A 23,336-nucleotide genomic window follows, 5' to 3' on the forward strand; every position below is an offset into this window, starting at 1 on the left:
AAGAAGTACCGGCGTCGAACAATGGGTTTGGTTCGTCCAGCAAAGCGATCATTAACCCAGCCTGACGCCCGTCTAGCAAAAGTTTCAACGAGGACAATTCACGGCCACCACACGCGACCAATGCCGCAACTAGATTAAATATTTAATGCAACTAATACCACGCTGCTGTCTCAGTTGACGTTTAACTTCTCGGTAGCAGGACACCTTTGCCTCTTGTAGCCGCCATTGCTGCTAAAAGTAATGTAAAAAATGCCAATCCTTTGAGGCGGGAAAGTGTTGCTCCGGATTTGTGCTGTTACTTAGCTATCTAATGACGAATTATAGGGCATCACAGTGGCAACTAAGGTACCGTGGCGTTATCGCCCGCCAAGTGTTGTTCTTGTTTACTATGAGCGCCTAGTTTTCGATCAATACGCTGGAAATAGCCGAAGCCGCCTATGGCAGAAGTATCATCAGATGATACTTGATATCGCAGTACTACAGTCTTCCACTAAAAGTATACGGTACAACAAACACCTCTGTGTATGCTGGAGGCCAGGACTAGATACCTGTATATACGTATGTATTTGGGCGTGAGTGTGTGCGTTTACGGAGGTGAGGTTGTCAGGGCTTGAACAATAAGGACGAAAGTGATAAAGGCTAAATGTAACGTGTTGGAATTCATTTTTCGGAACGACACGCGGCAAACTGCTCGAGGATATAAATATGGCTCACTAATTTATTGTAATACTAACGACGCTAGTTGACACTCCAAAGGTATTTGTTAACTGGGCCTCCTATATCAGGACAAGTATCAAACAATGAAGAGTATATGGGGTAGACTGATAAACGATAATAACGGTATATAAGGCTAAGTACAATAGAACACTGAAATAGACATTTCAGATATCGATTGGCCATTAAAGTAGAAGTCATCGTCTGTCCTTTTTTCCGATTTCTTTTACCATTTACACTTCTACCAGTTTGCCGCAGCAGTTTTGTACAAATCTGAATACTGGCCAGACATGAGACGACCGATACAAACCCATTCGTTTAGGTGCTCTACAGCCTTTTGCAGTGTATCATATCTTGGAGACAACTTTTTCCACTACTTTTGTTTTTGTTATCGTTGCTGTTACGTTAGTGAATAGCGTCGCAAGATGACATAAAACAGCTTTAGAAAAAATTGCTGTTGCAAACGGGACGCAGTGCTTGCATACGTATATTTCCCTGTAGAAGTGTCGCTTCAATCAAAACCGTGTGCGATTCTCTACACAATTGGCTGTCGCGCTGACAAGTACCATTTTTGCTTTGACAGACGTTTGGCAGATCGAAGGTAAAATTTAATACAACCCATTAATAGGGGCGGCGGAGTTAGCTGTAGAATGACGCGGTCACGCGAATTCATCAAAACGACCCGTGATCAATACAGGCAGTATCGAAAATGGCGGATTCTTGATTGTTGCTTCAGTCAGCGTCCACTGGATCTCAGGTGGTGATTTGACTTCTAGACAACTTGCTCTATGAGCGTATCATACTATTAGAAGCAAATATGTCATTATACCGTAAACCCATGACGGTAACTAGGTGGCCGGTGTGTATGATGACCAATACATTGTAATCATTTGTCCATACTGACTTGCGCATCAGCCGTCACGATGCCCGCTGTTGCTTTGCTCACTCCATTCAATCAATTGTTCTATGACAACAATCTCAAATACAGAGGATTATTTTCAACACAAGCGATTCTTGTTCGATGCTGAGAAAATCCATCTTAATAATGATATTGAACGTACGTACAACATGCAGCTATTTCGAACTTTATGTACTTAGCTTCTTCCCAGCACAAAACGCAGCGTGTCCATGCCGGGTATGGATCTAACTTATCTATCCTATTCTCAAGTTCACGTTACCACCTCATTATGACGCAAACAATATGCTTTTCTAAGCGACACCTTATTCATTCATTCATAAGCCTCTAAGTGATTTCCGCAAGGCTTGTCCGTAGTTAAGCATAGGGTACTCTTACAATATCGATTACTCGTGCGATAGAATTATAAATAAATTTATCCAGGCATTTTAGCCTTGTATATTATTCAAAATAGTCGAATCTATCCGAAGTTGATTTTATTAATTTTAACCGCTTTTATCTAATTGGAATAAAATTAATAAATCTAAACATGATTTCGTTACACTGTTGAGTATATGACACAGGTAATAATACATACGCCGATTTGACGCATAGCGGCATATATGTCTCTGCTATTCACGCAGCATCCAAGAACGCCTATATATGTGTCATTTGTCTTCGACTAAGCTATACATGGGCCTATGGCTCTGTTTGTGAATGATCATACTAAGAACTATAATAAAAATCGTGTTATATAGCACTAGCAGTGGCGATAGTACTGAAAAGAGCTCGTTAAAGTAAACGCAGACGTTTACGCGGCCAGTTACTGCCATCGCATCAGATTTTCAAGAGATTTAGCACGTCGAGCGTACAACTGTTCGGCCGCATATGCGGGTACCCTACAATAGCAAATCTACTCTATAAATTATAGAGTGCATGACTATAGACAACGGTACCCAGGTTATTAAATCATTGATCAACAGATGATCTAAACCTAGCTCACTGGATACTCCCGTATCGAGATCATACTATAATAAATAAATTTCAGCCCAGCTTTGACAATAAACATTTGACATTCTGAGGTTCTCTGTTCGTTTTCAGTGTCTCCTTTTGTTGATGTAAAATTGTGCTCCTTTGTGCACACACACACACGCCCGAAGATTTTTGGCTTGTCTTCGGAAAAAAATAACAACAATCTTATACGTTGGCTTTCGTGCACCTGAAGGTTCGGATCGACAAGCTGTAATGTAACTCCACAGTTAGTTTACACAACTCGGACGTAACCGTACTACAAGGATTTCATTAAACGTTTCACTCTGCTTTCAAGAACTAGATATATGAGTTTTCGCGTGATTCGATTGACTCGATCCGCTATCCTCAGATGTCAGCTTTACGCATTAATCGGCCCATACATTTTTTTTGCGTTTTTGGCCCAATTTTAGAAAGCGACTCGTTGCAGGATAGGCGTCTCAAACCACCAATACTACCTATTGATTTTAGATCATCGATGCAGCAGGGTAGCCTGGACTTGTCATTTTGTACCCGATTTCCTTTGGCAATAAAAAAAGAATACAGTAAGTTTTTGATTTAAAAGAAAAATGCCTTTTAGAAAAGAGTTGAATAACAACTCGACGAATTCTCCAAGCCGACCGGTCACCTAGACTAATCCTGCTTCTGGCGAAGTTGCACGTTAAGCAGGCATATTCGGGATTGATCCAGCCTGATCAATATTTTTCTGCTTTTTCGAGGCTTGTTTGCCAAAACACTTCGTCATTCATCCGAATATAGATCTCAATTTTTTAATATTGACTCTTCTTGAGGCCGTTTAAATCCCTATCTATATTCCCTATCCTTTCCGGTGCACATTGTGCACCAAGTTCTATAAAAATACAACCTTTAGTAAAATCCTATATCTGTCCCCCATGTCATATATATATTATATCTGATATGGGACAGATATAGAATACGATTTGCATATATATACTAATTTCGAATTTCACATCTATCATCATTATTAGGCATTACTTCAGACGGCCGGCTCTTAGCACGTGCAATAAAGTGTGTCTGTACCCGAATACCATTACATGACTCAAGAAACCACGTTATCCACTAAGCATGACGTTATATACATATGTGCACGTGCAATCTATGCAGATGATCAATCCGTCATGCAGATCAAAACGTCGACAGTTTAGCAACATGTCAGTCGGTTTTACGTCGGCATACATGTACGTATTCGTAAGTTTTACTTGCCGAATTGTAAGTTTCGCGTCACTTTCAAGGGGAAAGGAGTAGTCCACAATGTTACGACAAATATCGGTTTCGTGAACGCTGTTTGATTCACTCAATTTGACATTTGGGAGAAAATTCATTAGAAAAAGACTGGTTTTTCGGTTAAGCGTACTTATGCTATCATATCGACAAGTTATCCACTAGACATCGTTAATTCTTATATATCTTATTTGTGTAGTGGACGCGGCTTGTACGCGCAGCCTTACAAACCAGAAGTGGTCCTACACATATGGATGTGTGTATTCGTTCCTTCGAATCTACAGAGTTATAATCTGAGGCTCGCCTGAAGTTTTTAAACAGATCGTTGTCGTTCTAGGTTGCATTTGATTTGCGACCCAAATGAAAAAGATTATCCAATCTTGGTAGTGCCTTGCTGAAACAAATAGTTGTTTCAGTCAATCGAGTTGATATTATATTGAATTCATTGTGTCAGCAGTGTCACGAAGATATACGTAGGAAGGATTAACGGTGCTAGGTTATCATCTGTAGACGAATGCGTAAGACGACCTAGATTTGAGATCTAGCACAGGGACGCCCCATTTCATCCTCGAAGGCGCCAGTGTCTGAGATCTAACCAAAACAACACCAAGTATGAAGCTCGAAACATTTGTTTAGGTTACTCTCCTTTCATAGCGATCGCTCGGATCGACCAAAGGACTCGACCTAACGTGGATTATCTAATGGATGAACAACCTTCACTAAGCCATTTTCCTTTCGACTGAGCTATAAGCACCGTTTGATTTGTCCAGCGATTTTCTGCGTTAACAGACTCGGCCAAAATTCGTTGTGGGCCTAATTTATACTCGCCCAGTTTTAATCACCTGACACAACAGATACAAGAGACATTTCCGACATGTAAAGTTTTACATGTCACTGCAAACTATACTGTGTTGGTCCTATGTAAGAGATGCCTCTTTTTGAAGAATCTTTAACCCTGTGCGGCCTTTGTTCATCTTATCGCCTGCGCATGCTACTCTCAACGTTTTTAGCAGTACCGCTCATTTTTCGGTTCGCTTCGTAAGCGATTGATCCGTCTAGCTTTCCACTCTGCCACGCTATCGTCCTTTTTTAAATCGACTTTTTATGGTTCCAATGTCAAGAAAGTCATGCAATTTCCTGCCAGCACGCCGTCTAGACGACCACGTGTTTCGTACTAAATGCGAAACGGCGTCTAGCAAGCAAGTTAACCAGGACTCTAGCGAGCAATGCTTTGGCTCTGAGGCCACGAGGACAAGATGTCCTCTTGGCGTTCTTGGTTCTGCCAGACGGTTACCACGGACTATGTAAAGCGGTTGTGGATATCTTTAAAAACGATATTGCCAAGTAATAGATGTTACGTGTCTAAAAAATGCTGGCCGGCGGGCGGGCTTTGTCTAGTTTTTGTGTTGTTGCCAATGTAAGAAGCGTGACATGCCACAAGATGCTATGACTACAGCGACGTTGATTTTCTTTACAGCGACAGCAGACATCGCATCCCGTCGTTGTATTCTTAGTCAACCCCGCCTCAATCTCCCATGTTAGAGTCTAATGACTAAGATTGTACTACAGGCCGTTACCACGTTTTTGGCGATTGCTTAATGTAAATGAGCGAGCTCGATTTCCACTTCCTTGCATCTGTCTGTGAGGCCGTTCTTATTGTTACGAACGTAAGAACTATTTTGCACGGACGCAGCGTGACCGATTGTTTTAGAGGGACATAGTTTACATTCACTGTGGAAACGACAGTGGTCAAAGTAGGTTGACATACATGGCGACCCTGTTCGAGGACTCCGATGATGTTTGTCGTTAGAGAAAAAATAAGTTGGGTGACCTCGGCTCGCACTTATGATCTGACTGATCGTCCGCTAGAGAGGTCACGTTAAACACGCAATAAAATGATTACAATCAATAGTCAGACTTGTTATAAGTAAGTCTGTTTTCGCTTGATACAGCGTGTGTCCTGGCGTATGCATGTCATCTGTTGAGGCTATTTGGTAAACCATAAAAGCCTCGATCACTTTCTTGTAACGCTCGCCTACTTGTTTATCAAAACCGTACTAAACTTATTTGAAAGAAATGAACACACATAGAAACGGTAACTCATTCTGATTGTGCCGCCTAACAAGTTATCCGAAAGACGCCATTATGGATTTTGGGTATACCAGTATGTTTCGAACGTTAGGTATTACATATTAAAATAAAGTGTTTCTACGTCCGATTGTAGTTGCCAGGTCGTCACTGATCCTAGTTATAGAACTGTATATCTATATCTGTATAACGCTATATCGAACCTTTTCTTTGCGCTGCCAGAGTTGTTGCATGTGCTACGGCAATATACAGTTTATAATGCATTTATATACTAAGCTTACCATGAGTTTCTATTGTTGTAAATTAAGAGCACGTAATGCTACGTAAGGAACGGTACAAGCATCTGACCTTGTTCGTCGATTATTTCGTTCAGGCTTTTAAACCTAAAAAGTGGCCTCAGAGTCCATAGCTATGAGAGATCATATCATGCGTAAAACATGCCCAGGTAGTAAGGTAGTGCCTTGACATTCACAAATATCATCTACTAGCATCGTTCTCTAGTATTCGCAGTTGGAAATTTAGACCTTCAAACTGTATAGATAATGCTCTGATAGACAATTTAATAGAAAAAGTCGAATATGATATTTGAGCAGCCATATTGACGCCAGTTCTCAAGTGTATATTGTGTCGAGTAGCGACATCGGCAGCCTTTACTAGTTTCGCTGTTGTTGTCAATGGGACGACTTATCAGGCTAATTTGCACTGTAACAGCAATGATAAACCGGTTCGTACTGCTGTCAAACTACAGAAGATGAACTGGCATAAACATTCGATTGTGCTTGCCAACCTATTCTAAAAAAAGAGTACCGCTTGAATTGAAAATAGCCCTCCCTCCCCGCGCGCGCGCATGCGCGCCCCCTTCGTTCGACTTTAAATGCCTTGTCTGAATGCATTGTTTCCGGCTGTACATGGATTTGATTATGCCGTGAGACACCTGCTATAACAATAGCAGCGCCAGCCAGTGTTATCATTTGCGCGTAGAAGATATCGGCGTAGGTGGAAACATAATAAAGACTGAGAGAAATTAGATGATTGACGACCATTTCTAGTTCCTGTTAGTCACATCCAACAACGCGTACTGGCCACCGCACTGATGACACTGTACTTCGAACAGAAAACGGAAATCTTTTCTAAAATCGTGGGCCGGACCGTGGAGTGACGCGTGTGTTCCGACGAAGGCCAGAACAGGCGGCAAAAACAAAGCTTTCTTGGGAAGTCAGAAGCCACTATACGAGTGCGTAGAAAATGATTAATTCAAGTAAGATGCTAAGGACGTTAGTAGTGTTTCGGGACAGTTCAAGCAAGAGCGAACACTCGAAGTTAGCATTCGTATTTCGAAAAATTTGAAGTTGATCGCAGTGCGAACTGTCGCTGCTGCTGTTGTTGTTGTTGTTCTTGTTGATGTAGTTATGCAGTATTTAGAATTTATGTGAATAATCGTCCTTAGCTGGAAGACAAAACATGTCTGGAACCAATCAGCTTAATTTAGCCCTGTAAGTGGAAAATTTTCAGTCGTCTCTTCTCGTGCTTTATCCATGCTCCGAATAGTTGAGGTGACGACAAGTGTCTACGAAAAGTTCTTATTAGTTTCATCTGATTGCTTTAATTAGCTGCTGTAACTGAAAATTCATTATTTTAATTAAGCATTTCTGTAAAAATCCGTAGTTCCTGTTTGACAAATCACTTAGCTTAAAACCTGGCTATAAAGAAGTAATGAAGAAGCTCATGGGTGTCAATTCAAAGTAACCATTCAAATTGAAAGCATCAACACACGTTGAGCATAGTTTGATCCATATTTAATACAAATAAGTACAAAACGAGTTTTTCAAAAAATATGGTCTTCTGACCAGGGCAGCAATAAAAGATCACGATTACTACCCGATGGGCACGCAAATACATTTCAAAACGCTGTTATCGTACGAGACGACATGAAAATGATATATGTGTTACAATGCGTTCCTGGTTACTTTCACCGCGCTCATCACTGTTTCTTTTCGTTAAAGCCAAAGGACAGAGCCAAAGATATGTGGTTGAATAGTAACTAGCCATTATTATTATTACAACCATGACGTCTCGTCGACAGCCGCTGCTTTACTGCTTCTGTTGCAGTATAACGATGTAATTTGTCTCCATCACCTTATCTGGCAATGACGAAAAGAAAAAACAGCCAAGCGTCTTTTTTTTTTTTTTTTTACAGATCTTCCTCATACTAACTCTCATTCCTTCCACCCGTTTCCGTTCTATCCACGAATCATCATATCACAATGGCAGACGTAGCCTTCATGCCCTCATCTCTTGAATCGGTTATCTATGCCTTCGCACTTGTACGTCTGATTATCTGTCGGACTTCGTTTGATTTTCTTCACATATGTATATGCTATACCGCTAATATAATCCCTCTTGTGCTAAATGCATATGCATATTTGGACCTAGGTTTGAGTAAGGCGCTTTTGGGCACAATATTAAAGGCATCCTGTCTATCGATGGCCGATCCCATTGGATCGTTGAAAGATTTCTGGTGTTAGAATATCGGTGACTGTGATATAACATGAATTTATCAGGGATTCCAACCCAATACTCTGAAGAAAACTATTTCAGTTGGGTGACTTAGTTGGTTCTGCTGGAACCAGTAAGACATTAACTATGTAAAAAGAATATCCTACAATGTTCGAGTTCGGATCACTTGTGCATATTATATCCATTTGCTATTGTCAGTGGCATCTTTCGTAGGTCAGACTATTGAAACTCCTCTTATATTATTTCTATATTAATCACTATTATTATTATTACTATCATCGTCGTGATATGTACGAAGAGTCTTCGTGAGATTCAAAGTAAAAGATGCGAGTTTGCTTAAGAGTAGTAGAAGCCGATCTGAAGACTGATTTGATTGGGGGGGGAGGTGCAAAAAAAAATTTGAAGTTGATATATTTGCACACTTACAAATACGAGCGTAGCCAGCCCGCAGAGACATTACCGTGCCCTGTACGTATTATTATTATTACAGATCTGCGCTGCCCTAATAAAAACAGCTCCAACGTCTCATTTCTTCCTTCGGTTCTTAAAAAGATCCAGATCGGAACATTTTTACCTGAAGACGAGTATCAATGAAGGACAGTTTGAAATGTAAAAACACAGTATTATTATGTACAACGGACGCATTTAGCATGCCGCTGCGCCATTGAATCATCTACCATGAATTTGATATTTAGAAACCGTACGCAAGAATAGAAAATAATCATACAGGATAGCCAGATGAAATAACAGTGAACTAAAAGACAAAAGTACTCGTTAGCTTATCGCCTATAGTATTTCATTTTCTTTCTGCGTGGCGATCACATCATCTATATAGGTTCGTTCGGAACCTACAATCGATACGATAAGAGCCTCGATTTCTAGAACAAGTGACAGAAAGATATTCCGTCGTAAAGAGGAAAAGATGTGCCATTGAGTGGGTAATTCTTCAACACAATGAACGCAGCAGGTCTCTAAGCCGTAGCTCGTGAATATGTGATTGAGTGTATGTTCCAAGCTGTCAGGCGTATTTTTTATCATCAGGTCTCATTTCGTGCATACTATTCGCATCGAATAAAGATTTATATTTAACCACGTACTCGGACGTTAGCCTGAGAACTACATATTGAATACGCGTTTCGTAACGCGTTTATGCAAAATCCCTCCGGACCCGCAGTACGCAGCAAGGCAAAAAATGTCATTTGTCTCAAAAATTGACTTTACTTCGAGAAAAGTTGAACATAAAAAGTTATTTTATGACCTATCCTAATGTATTGGCTTCGCACTATCCGTGATCGTTCCTCAGTATCAAATAGTTAATTGGTTTAGGTAACTAGTTGTTACTTCAGATCTCGCTTCGTCCACATCTATTACTACTATAGTAGATATTGAGCTCTACTTTGGAGACTTTAGTTTTATATGATGTATAGCTTCTTTAGATATGATGTAGCATGACTTAAAAGTTGATTGTAATATTCATGTATATATATATATATATATATATATCATTAAATGTCGTTATTACTGATGGTAGGCAGGTCTTGCTTGTCAAGACAAACTTATTCGGCTGTGTTGGTGTTTGCCACTAATTAAAATGATTAGTGATAGTATAAAAACATTCTGCATTACCCATAACCATCACGGCAAACAACGTGACGGAGATCCAAAGGAGCGTTAATATAATTTTGCCCTTTATTCGCTGGTGCTAGCTCTTTCTGGTGCTGATAACTGAGAGTCGCCCAATCGGCCGTTTAATCCGAGTGAATTGTAATGGGCTTTTCTCCATTTTTCGGTATATCATTATGCTTTACCATAGCCATTGGCTTGGTTTTTCAACTGATATGAAATATGTACAGTAATTGAAGTAAATATACCTTTCTGCGCGGATGCACCCTTTTTCGTTCCCAGCTTTCCGTCTCGCGGCTCCGAACTATGATACTTTTCGAAGCGCTTCGGTACAACTATAACAACAAAAAAATCAACAAACCTCTTGGCAAACAATGCGTCCTGGGAAACTGAAGGGAAACAAGCGTGCCTGCATGTGGCTACACTTTTCCGCAGGACGACAAGGAAGAAAAAAGACGAATTCTATAAAGCGAAACAAAAATATGGGCCAAATGTAGAAGCGTCACCATAATTAGTTTATTCCGCTCATAGAATGACCTTTGAATTTTTGCTTTAGGACTTTCACAAACTGATACTCGCAGAATAACCAACACATTGTTTACGGAGTCTACAGTATTTTGCTAGGGATGATAATTATCGCGATACCTGCAGGAGCCTACAGGAACAGATCGTAATCCTCGTCTAGGTCGTCTAATAAATATTCGGCCGAAGAAGACAATGACGGGTTGGGGCTCTTTTTGACAAATAACTGTTCCTACTTTTTAAGAGGAAAGTTTTCAGAAATTAACTATTCATGATAATATGCGTTAATGGCTTTAACGTAGTTCTGTAGAACAAACACCTCATTTGTTTTCTTGCAAGGACCCTATTAAGCTTCATATCGTTCTTATAATTATCAGCACCTGCTACGTAAATAAGTATACGAAAGTTACTATTTTTTTATTGTTTATTGCAATTACTGTTCTTAATGTAAAAAATTACTATTTAACATTTCCCGAAACGTCAACATAGTGCCAGGCCCAACAAATAGGGTTGATTCCTACGCTTAAATACCAACGACCATATCGCAATATCGTATCCTTCGCTAAATATGAGAATCATATCGATTGTGCATTGTAGCCTTGTACTGCCCAATAGAACTCGCTATCGCAACGTGCCCCAACAATGCACGCTTTTACCTCCAGCTTCTTTGTTCTGAATTACAGAGTTTACGTTGAACACTGATAAAGAAGTGGACTTCCCCATCGTTTATCGCTTTAGGCATGTTGAGTATCGCAATTGCACTAAATGCAAGCGGTGGGCATCAATTCACAGGCTGTATTAATGAACACGTTCCATACAGTACCATAGTTCCTGTAAGAATACAGTTCCTATAAGGGAAATCTGTTGACAACAGAATGAACAACACGAAATAACGGTGAAGCTAGCGCCTTTCATCGCTGTGAAGAACAGCTTCCGCAAGCACCCTGGGCAGCGCTGGGTGTATACGGAGGTGTTAGATAAGCATTCACCATCACCACAATTGCCGCCGTCATCACCGAGTCAACGGTGAACGCGTCTCGTACATCAGAACAAGCACTGAATTCAGTTAGCTACCAAATTCAGCAGCAAATCAGATGCCCGTCTTTATCATCAGCTCGCCCTCTGTGTGTGTGTGTCCATAGTCTAAATTCTATCTTTACGTGTGAAGTGCACGTAGGTAATTTACGAATAAATTATGCATTCGCGTCCGTTTTTTTTCAACTGTATATGATGATGCCGATACCGATGGATCGTTTATTTTTTTTTTTCGGAATCATAGGGGACGACAGAGATACCGCCGTCGCTATACACAAGAGGTCGCATTGTCATGTTGCTCGTCGAGCCACAAGGGACAGGTGAATACGTACGAGATGTTGTAATCTAGTACACTTAAGGGTTATAGTATTAGGAATCGGTGGACAATCTCGTAAAAAGTGATCCGGTTGCTATTTTAAAAAGGTTTTGTACGAACTGTTGTGATGATTTCTGCTGGGACAGAAGGACGCACAGAGACGCAGGTCGCTACTGGGTGTTGGAAGCGTCGCTTCACAAAAATCGTGTTACATTTAGATATTGAAAACGTACAACGGATAGGAAAATACAATTGGTATAAAAGCGCATTTCGACTGTGAATTTCTTCACTGAGCAAGCGAGCAAATCGTCCGGTATATCTATACAGAAACTACGAATAAAAATTAGGCAGTCATAGTCACCAAGGGTCATAGATGGCCTCTGCTTGGTTCACCTTTGCAGTGTGGGCGTACACACGGTACAATACGAACTCAGAACAACATCGGGGGGAAGCTTGATTTATGGACCTAAATCATTTCTATACGCAGAACGAAGAATTCCATATCCGCTTCCACGTGTTCTGAATCAACTATGTGACCCTTCAACTAAAAGATAGATCCCTGTGGCGAACTTAATGGACAGATTCAGCTCAGCTGGAAAACAACTTCACTACTGATATTCTTGACGAAAATAAAGATGTTCAGCTTCTTTGTCCAATGCGGTAATGTCATGTCGCCAACAGCTCACACAGCGCCACGAAGCATCAATGGAGTCAAAAACGATCAGAAGGACCACCAACGACAACGGTAACAGTGAAGCTTACGGGACAATTGCCAAATGGGTTCATTCATTATTGCAACACGTAAGTGAAGAGGCCGCTTTATCATCGACTAGTAGAACCCATTGCGATTTGTGCTTTCTCCACAATTGGACCGTAACGTAGTGTTTGGCGGAATTTCTTATTGCATCTTTCGTGCCAATATCTGCTCGCACCGTTGGGCGGGTGAACAAACAATGCGCTAGTCAATGCTTAAAAAATGTTTATTTCCTCAGGTTCATCTATGCTGTAGCTTCATTGCCCGTTCATTGCTCCGTTTAATCTTCGACACAAATCGAGCTTCCATCATCCTAACTCCGCCCCAGCCTCAATCCTCGCACTAGCATATCGTGCCGTCTTGGTACCTATACGGGTAACGGCGAAAAGCTATACGAAAACTCGCTGCAACAGCAGCGAGTTTTCGTATAGCTTTAAAGAAGGGTAGGCACAGTTATAATAATAATAATAAACGTCGTATATAATGGCCAACAATATGATATACAGTATTTTTTTTTTATAACTAAACAGTATCCCTACAACTTCAGTAAATAACTGGCACTAACTTTGGAGTAAATACAAGATCTTGCGCAATCAGTCATTTTGCTTCCGACACCGTTAGACTGACCACATATTTTCTTTCAACGTTGTGAGAGCCACCAAAAATTACTATCGTCAGACTTCGCCACTGACTCCATCGCGGCCCTGTGATAGCTCTGTGCAATGAAGGCTAGCCTTCTTTGGCAAAACTGAGCTGAGAAATAGGGGCACAAACGACAAGTAGCGAACACCTCAACATTAATAAGCACTGAAGTTGTTGCTTATTAGCCATTATTTGACATAATTAAAAATTAGGATATTTCTATGTGAATATGGTTAGGCTCAGGTTTGGCGACGACAAACGAAATTTCCTGTAACTTCTCCTCTACAACTTATATTTTAAGCGTTTATTGGATGTGGTAATAGTTATCGCGTATCTTAGATTTCTAACATTTGTCTAAGTTGGCGCGATGGCATTCTATATCAGCTGTAGAAAACGTTGACGTTGGGATACATAAACTTAGCCTTTCACATAGATAACTTTATTTAGAAAAGGGTCAGAGGGCTCCTCCTTGTGGCTCCGTAAAGTATCTCTAAAAAGGTTATATCACAACCCATGATCGAATGTATCCATGCCTTAGCGCACTTGTAATCCCCGATACTGTTAGTAGAAGCTTGAGCTTTTACAATCTATCTCAAGCCAACTAATCCATGTCTCCGATAGATATGTGTGACAGCGTAAATATTTTTTTAGATAAATTCCTATCACCTATTAATTAAACCTTTACCAACTTCCTATCACCGAATCATATGCTTGTTTCACACGTCATCGCGAACCGAAGTATAGACGCCTTTTCTTTGCTGAATCGGCTAGATGTAGAATGACTTAAAGATACAACTTTAGCTTTTACCATCTGTCTATCTGCCAATGTTGTTCGCTCTGGTATATTCGACCGATTCTCCCCTTTACCGACCCACCGTCGTGTAACTGTGGGCTAGTACCCTGCAAACAAACAAGCCAGCCAACCTATACACTTCCCAATATATTCGGTTTATGTCCCGTAGTTGTAACAACCACCGTCGTCATCACAGTTGTTGCTACTATCTGTTGCTACTGTTGTTTGTTGTTCCGTCGAAAGTCATCGCTGGTTATTGTCGCTACAAGCTAGCGCACTTCTCTTGCTTACTGCGTTCGGTTCTTTATTTAGTTCCTCCGTAGCCGCTAGCCAACGGCCACCTGTTATCTGTGATGGCAAACGCCTGTCGTCCGTCTGCCATGTCGCACCACCGCCATTTCAATGTTATCTGGGTCTGCTAAAAACAGCAATGAGTAGCACAACGAATGAGCGTCACAACCTAGAAATCCGAAAAAAACTCGAGGAAGGAAATGCGTGACATGAAAACGCCGAAGATATCGACGACGACGTAGATAATAAAATACCGAAAGCTGTAAGGAAAGAACAATACAACAGTGGCGGCAATAGCAGCATCATCACACCATGACAACCGCTAACGGAATCGTGAAAACAACATGTGTGTACTACTGTCTGCTATTGGAGCTCTGGAATGATGTCTCCTCACGTTCATCTGCTCTTTTCTCTTACGGCGATGTATCAGAGATATCAGAGATCACCGCCACGCATTGGATCGTCCCTCTTGTATGGTGGCTTCGGCTTCGGTTAGCCTTTAAACTAACAGTACTGGCAGGCCACCATAGTGTAACATAGAGCGCTAGGGTTCCAGTGACGCTCTATGTCGCTGCCATTTTGTTAGTCAGCATCCCCCTGGAACTATTTTTCTTCCCTCACTGGGCATCCCCCCCATACACACAACCCTTTCTTAAAGTGCAATAGCCCAGCACGAGCAGGAATTGCCAATCACAGTCAGCCAGTTTCGAGTCGTCAGGAGGTGGCGCCAGCAACAACAAGGGGTAAAATGCGGACAAGACTCGGTAAAAGATCAACAGCAGCAGCGCGGTATCGGTAAAATCTGTACATGATTGTATCGAACATTTGAAACGACGCAAGCGAACAGCAGAATAAGCTGTTGCACCAAGATATCCAGCTACTACACGAACTCGTAACACAAATGGCGTCCCATGTAGTAATAGTAGGTTTCGACAGCAGTGCCAGATAAGGTAGCATGCGACAGAGAGGCTGAGAAGATAAACAAACGTCGATGCAGTTCATTGGCTTTTTGATGCTTGATTGCTTGTCGTTGTAGGCAGCTTCTCTCACCGTGTAACTGACCGACCGACCGACCGACCAACCAACTACTCGTGTAGTTCCCTGCCAGGTCCAGCAGTCTGGGTGCTTCTACCCAGAGTTAACATTTTACCATCGATGCTGCTCTAGATGCTGTTGCTGGAAGCTGGAGCTGTTGTAGATGATTTTCAGCTTTAGTTAGTGGTACTTGTCTGAACGCCCGACGTCTGACACGTAAACAGACCTCTAGTTACATTAAGGCAAGACGGGGTGAGAGGAGCGAGCTGTTGTCGTCGCCACCGCTGCTGCCATTGGCTTGACCTATGCTACAACGCGAGTCGTTGCAGCGCGTCGGGTAACGTCAACCCCACGTCTAAATTGGTTGTGATCCGAGTAGAAGACGTAAGAAGAATATCAGAGGTAAGACGAGCAACTGAGACTACCATCAGCTCAATCTACCTATAGAAAGCTATGGCTCGTAATGCTATGACCGCGTTCGAGATCGCCGCGACATCGAGATCCGTCGATTGTTTTGTCAGATCACCATTAACAGTCTTACAGCGACAGCTAAATTCGATGAAAATTTGCCATCAGTAACGAGATGCTTAATGGCTGCCCACGTCTGCCCGGAAAGAGCTTCATCAACAGACTTAACTCCATCCATTGGGTACTGGTAGTATTAATTAATGCTAGTAGTAGTAGTAGCAATGCTGGTATCTAGTGTTTTTCAGATAACCCTGAACAGAGCCTAGGGAGTAGGTAACGTCACATCGAGGCTATTCCAACAATGGAAACGATGGTTTCATGGTGACATATCTGCTTACGAACCTAAACGGCACATGTTGCTAGACACCGAGTTGTTATTAGCATTGGTCACCAATCGTCCGATGTGACACTTAACTCTGATGGTTTCGGACGCAAGCTTACATGATTTTCATAGCAATTGTAATATCAAAAAAGAAGAGAAAATCAGATTATGAAAACGGGGTTGTGCTACAATGTGGAAGGTGGCCTAAGCTTTCGAGCTCAAACGATGGAGGTGCGGCAGTGAAGAAGCTTCGCTTGCTAAGATGGGAAATATGAACTACACAGGTAACAGGAATAGGATCGCCTGCGGTGGCGGCGGCGGCGGCGGCGGCCACGGACAAGCTAAACCGCTGTAGCTTCCATCCCATTCAGCGTCATTAACACAGCGAGCTGCTCCGGTTTGCCCCACTTTCGGATTGTTCTAAGAGGGTGTTTGTATACGAAAAGGTTTATACTACGCTGCTGTCGCTGCTATTTTTGTAACCTGCCCCTTTAGACGGCGACTGCTAGCAACAAATTCGACGTCTGCTCTCATCGTTGCCCTGCCGCTGAGCATTCATTTATTGTTAGACCAAGAACCGGCAAACGACAATTGAGATATGACACGTGTACAAAAGGCAAGGAGCCGTTGAAGCTTAACAGCAGTAGTAAATTAGCAAGTGTCGAAATATCACAATCGACCGAATGAAGTCTCAATGATTATGGTGCGCTTGGTGAGGGCATGGCGGAACGTCTAGGCTAAAAACAGTGGCATACGCAGCTATCACTAAGCGCACCATAGGCCCTTTCAGACTAGTGAAGCCTGTTTCCCATTGTATACGACAAGTTACAAGTCACAAACTACAAGACCCCCACACGGATCGAGAGGCAGACGCACAGATAGACAGGTCAAACTTGCAAAACTGTAACAACGCAAGCCTAACTACGACGCTAAGCACGACGGGTCAGGGAAAGGGAACCAAAAGCAAACAGCGAAGATAAATGCAAGGAAAACCCGAGAAAGTGAGGAAGAGATTATGACTATTCTATTTCTACGTAATAATAGTAATTCTATTTTCGTACAGAGACAGCTGCGCTCAGCGCGAAGCCATTGCAGTTCACGAAACATCGATAATATATACACCTCCATATCCTCAGAACCTATGACCCCATTCTCCCCGCGAGTTCCTGCATTCTGCGAAGGCGCTGTTACATTATCCTGGAGGGATAGCAATCATGCCATTGTTAATGAAAAAAAAAAAGTAGAACCAATATGCCTTTCTTTCTTCCAAATCTTTCATGTAAAGCGAAGCCGATAATCAGTAGCCGCCCAACGTAGCCGCCATCGCGTGACAACATTTAAGTGGTACAAATATGTAGAGATAACATTTTGATACATTTATTTATTATACAGTAGACTCTAGATGCAAGATGATTTCAATACTGTTGGTCTATCTTGACATCTAGCAGCTGGTTTCAAAAGGAGTTTATTGTGTTCAGGTATACCCAGCGCCTTCATAGGGAAGTAGAAAGCACTCAAAATAGGAACGTGGCACAACCGGTGGAAAGAACTCGATGTTATCTGAAATCAACTATGGCGCGGTTGTTTCTGCAAAGTTAATTCGTTGGGTTCGAATTAGACAAGAAGGGCCTTCTCTGAGCTTCACTCGCTAGAAAAAAAAGATGGTGAAATAAGTGACCTTAGATAGTTAAATCACGTTCATCGCATGTTCTTCTTTGATCGAGTGCAACATGTCTATGAGAAATTGAATTCAATATAGAACGTTTGCTGCTGTTCCCATAGGATGATAAGTTAGACTTTTTCCATAGGCCGTGGGCTCACGAAAGATTGGCGGATTGTGGGGTTAACTATTTCATTTACTATAATATTAAAGAAGAAAACAAGCTAGTTTTTTGACGGTAATGGTTAACATAGTGGGAAATTAGTCTTCCTCGTTATACTGTGATGCTACGAAAGATTACTGGAACAAGGAAAAGATCAGGTCATCTACTATTCATAATAAGAAAGTGACAAATATCATAAGATCAAATTAAATTTAAAAAGCTAAGTTGTTTTTAGTGCATCCGCATAAAAAGAGAGACAGAACACCAAGCAGAAATAGGTATCTCGTTTAGAGTGAATAGTCCAGTAGAAACGGCGGAATGGGGCTTTTGAAAATATGTGAGTTTGTCGTCACAACCTGCTTCAGGTCATCAACTGAAGATTGAGAGCACCTGAAAACTGCAGCATATACGAAACCAATCGAAATGTGTTCGCAGATGATTTTCGAGGCTGTTTTAAGCTAGACAGCAGATCTTTATATAAAGATCAAATCGGCGAATTGTTAATTAATCTCATTTAAAACTAACAAAGAATAAATAGTGTTTTCTAGAATTGTTACTGTACATCCTTGCTACTAAGTGAAAAGTTGTTCTTTTGGACTTTTCCATATTGCCTACAGACTTACTATACTGGCTTTTATTTAGCAAAACTTGCATCGAATGTATACTACTAATTACTGATGTTTCTATATATTTCTTCTTTGTTCTCACTGCTGCTCGGCCTACAAACCGTTCAAGTGACTTGAGTTTGAAATTTGAATTTACTGGCCGCAACGCTCTAGCACGAAGTCAATTCTCATTAATGAAAAGTATTTAACTTGTATAGAGAACGCTGCGCGAAAGATAGATAAGGATAGCATCATGAAAACGATTGATGTCTTCGTTCACATCGACACATTAGAACGTAAGGATAATCGGCTGTGCCAAGGAGGGAATCACTTCCCATGGTCCTTTGCCGCACTTGTCGACCTTTAAAATCATGAGTCCGATGTAGTTAGTGAATAAGCTACGTTCCGTTAAATTATAAAAATGCAATTTTAATAACGGCTTTTTTCCATTCTATGTAGCAAATTTTCGCAATAATTTATGCCATTTTATTTTGCGCTTTTCAGCATTGAAAAGTTACGCGTTCCCGTTATGGGGTAGTCTTAAAGGGGTGGAGACAAATCAAAGCGAAACACAACCCGCGTCTCACTCTCTAGAAACAATTAACTCCTTGAACGGAATCATTTGTGTATTAATAAAAAAAGAAATGATCTTCAATACCCGTTCCAATTTGCAAAAAAAAATGGCTAGCCAGAAGCCGGCTTCCACGACTGACTGCTTAGTTCTAATCCCATCAATTTAATGCCAACTCCGTTCCGCTTAAACGTCAGATAGACGAATCCAGTTGCACGTTTACTACTGTTATCCGTATTGTTAATATTACAAGTTATGTTATCATTTTTCTACTTGTTTTTTTTATTATTATGGCTATTATGAGTTTACGGTGTCGAAGGGGATGCATCGGACCATTCAACGTTTTCGGATTAGTCGCCACAGAGCCTGTCGATATATTGAATGTAGTTTTTAAAACAGTTTACGCCTAGGTGTTATTAATGCAGACTTCAGTTACCGGAGGCATTGTTATATTATGCCTTTTATGAAGAGTGAAGTGAAATGGTAATATAATATAAAGGACGTGTTTACTAATCTCTGGTAACAGTACCTATTTCAATAACGCACAATTTTTCAAGCTCGAGTGTAAGCATGGCTACAGATGGGCTGCAGAAAAGATCGTTTACTTGGTTTGAAACGATCTTCGACCGTTCGTGTACGATAATAACAGTGACGTACTACACTAAGTTAGAATGACGATTGCTCTTGCAATTTTCATTATCGACGTAACTTGAAAAGGCATGGTATAAAAATCAGTTCCTTACAGGTGCTAGAAACGCCGTTAAAAATGCCATGTTTAAAATGAAGCTGAGCCCATATGCATGATATCCTTATTATGAAAAAAACAAGTAGCAAGGTAGATGATGGCATCTATTTGAAGAAGCTAGGACTGTCGACAATTCTAGGACAGAAACTGTCAAAAGCCGACTGAGCAATCAATGACCCCCAAAAGTACCTATCATTCGTTTCGGTAACCCTACGATTAATGCGCACGCTTCCATAGTTCACAAGTGATAAGTTAAGCTTTGAGCCTCAAGCTGCTTACTAATACCAGTAAGTAGTTAAGCAGAACGTTCCGCTGGCAGTACAGCGCACGCAACTCTTGTTTGGTTTGACCGCATATAGATGAGTTAGCGATGTCTCGCGGTTGCTACTATACTATATACAAATAGATAGCGATACGGAGTCAAATATTGTGTCAGTGTATAGTAATGGCATGAAAGACGATCAAGTTATCGGAGAAATTTGTGGATAGGTACAAGCTAACCACCGCTAATTGTCAACGATAACTCTAAAGCATTAGCTCTAAATGGGCCGGTTCAGTGCGCGCACGTGAATGGGTAGGAGCGTTTCGCCGCATCGACGACAAGAAAATGGGCCTGGGATTTTCGTTCTTTGCTGCAGCAAATACTTTGGCGCGTTTTATCTTCTTACTATCCCTTATATCTATACGCGAGGTATTATAGATATTTGATTACCATGGCTTTATGCCTGTTTACCTGCCGCCTACCGACCGATGGGCTCCTTCGACTAATACCAATCAGGCGATTCTTACTCGGGCTAGATCTGGACTGTCAATATCGGTAACGGACACGGTGGCATTAGTGCAAATCATTTCTCAGCTATGCAGCGCCTTGGGTAGGTCATTATGTCACCCGCTGATCACGTCGCTGTCCTAAAGGCGCGCGCGCGCGCGCGCGCGCGTGCGGTCCCTGCGCGGCGGCTTCAGCTAGTGATCTGGCCGCGTTAGTACTTTTTTTTTTATGTACTTTTTCTTGTTTTTCGTTTTTCGCCTTCTTTGTTTGTCTGTTTTGTTATTGATCACAACAATACGATAGACGGTCTATGCATATGTTACGTTTCCTGTATCAGAGGAGTTTTGTAAAAGGGGTAGGGTAACAGAGGAGAACAGAACGGGACTAACGAAGACGGAATAGAAATCAAATTATCAAAGGTAATACGTTAAAGCAGCATGAAACATACCTTAGAAGTGAAGTTGCCCGTGGAACCACTTTGGCCGTTGGTTCACAACAGTTTGGGGCAATGCGGTGAAATGTGTCTAATTAGATGGAGAAAGCTTTTCTTTTTGTCACAGTTAATGAAACGACGATAGACAAACTCACTGTATCCAAAATGTTTCTAACCACTGGGTCGTCACTAATTGGATCCCAATCAATCCTTCGATGGTCTTAATCCTTGCTATTACTTAGAACAGAACTCAGTCCTTGATGAACACAACAGTATGTCTAGCATACGGTCTACAATTCAGAGCCGAAAGGACGCAGGTAATCCTTGTTTCAATACTGCACAATGAAAACGTCAATTTTACACCCTCTGTCACAAGGACTCCCTGTGGCTGTGCGTCTTTCTAGGTCGTTGAAGCACTATAAGCATAATCTTTCACGTGAAATCCGTTAGGTGAGCAACGATCAATCCTGGCTCAATCACTTGCAATAGTGAAACAAGCCAATTGCATGAAATAAGTAAATCCAACTTGCGCTTATACGGCGGGGGGGGAGGGGGGGTAATAACGAATGAACTTAAAAAGACAATTTTTCGAAAACAATTATGCCGGCTTCAGTGGATCTACTTGACATCCGCGTCGTTGTGTTAGGGGGCGGCTGAAGCTGCAGTGAAACTGCTATGAATTTTTTGAGTCTTCTTCGTTTTTCCTTGATTCTGCGCGGTTTATCCTTAATTTTCGCCACTCGAATACTTAGTACAAATCGGGTTTTCACTAGTGCTAGTCGTGGGAAGCTGCTTGTGATTGCTCTTGTTGCGAAGCATTTGTTGTAGGCGCTACAAAGCCGACGCTTTGAAGAGGCCGATTTCAATTTTATTTTTGACGCAAATCGATTATCTGCGCAGTGAACGTAAAGGTAGAAAGTAGATTTCCGCTCGCAATTGTTGTTGCGGCAACGGCGTTGGAGGCAGTTTGCTTTGAATCTTGTTGATGAATTACACTTGTTGTTATTGTTGTTGTTGTTGTTGTTGTTATTTTTGCTGTTAAAGATGTTGCTGAACTTGAGATTGTAAGAGTGTGTAGTTGTGGTTACACCTGGACTGGGGACAACTGCGTACGATAACTGGCGATTACGTGAACAGGCTTTATTGTTGTTGTTGTTGTTGTTGTTGTTATTTGGTTTATTTCGTTGCTTACTACAAGCAGCACGACACAACGGACAATAAAACAACGATATCAACGAGTATGACAACGCTGATATTACGGGCCGCCAGGACTTCGGAAACACCCACAATAGCGCCAAAAACAATGGACTACAACGACACTGCGGTGGTGGTGGGGGTGGTGATATTAAACAAAGGACAACAGACAGGACACAACGAGACAAAACGGCAACAGATAGCGACAAAATCCTGGCGGTTTCGTTGTGACACTACGTCAGTAGCGGCAATAATTAGTAGGAACCGGATAAATTGTAGTGCTTAATCAATGGAACAGATCGAACGGTATAGGACAAGCAGACATACAAAAATAACAAAGACGACAGAGATAAAGTACGATTCGGAACGGACAATCCTTGATGTCTGTGTGGTTGTACGTCGTTGATGACGAAATCGTAGGATGAAAAAAGAAATCGCTGTTTGTGAATTTGCTTGATTGTTGAACAGTTCGCCGAAGGTTAGACAAGGACGAAGATATGTGACGAGAGTTTAGCGAGTAGCCGCGGAGGGTGCATTGCGGCTAGATGGGCGGTGGGCGCGACTGTGGGCGCCCTGGTGTTTCCTGTTGCCTGCCTTTGATTTGATGTTCGGATGATTTGTATGATTGCGATTTGAAACCGTACGTATATATGCGTGATAGTCTTGAAAGTTTAAATTTGTTAGTTTAGCTTAACTGTTAAATGTTACTCGTACACCCGATATGGGTCAATACGTGGGAAATCCACGTAAGCATTCATGGACGACGACAACAACAATAATAGTAATATATATATATATATATATATATGTATGTATATATATATATATCTATATATATCTATCTATCTATCTATGTAAATCTATCTATCTATCTATCTATCTATCTATCTATCTATCTATCTATCTATCT

The 23,336-nt window shown here is 41.4% G+C and overlaps 1 protein-coding gene across 1 annotated transcript in view; it reads right to left on the bottom strand.

Annotated features, from left to right (window-relative positions):
• The window catches only part of sona (sol narae metalloprotease), a 133,030-nt gene extending 109,852 nt beyond the window's left edge, over positions 1–23,178 (bottom strand). The window contains exon 1 of the mRNA XM_022834322.2: positions 21,248–23,178. The gene's annotated coding sequence lies outside the window, so the exon portion shown is untranslated. The remainder of the gene's footprint in view (positions 1–21,247) is intronic.
• Positions 23,179–23,336: the final 158 nt, after the last annotated feature.

This window comes from Varroa jacobsoni, unplaced genomic scaffold, assembly GCF_002532875.2.
Source record: "Varroa jacobsoni isolate VJ856 unplaced genomic scaffold, vjacob_1.0 scaffold_59, whole genome shotgun sequence".
Taxonomy (NCBI): Eukaryota; Metazoa; Arthropoda; class Arachnida; order Mesostigmata; family Varroidae; genus Varroa; species Varroa jacobsoni.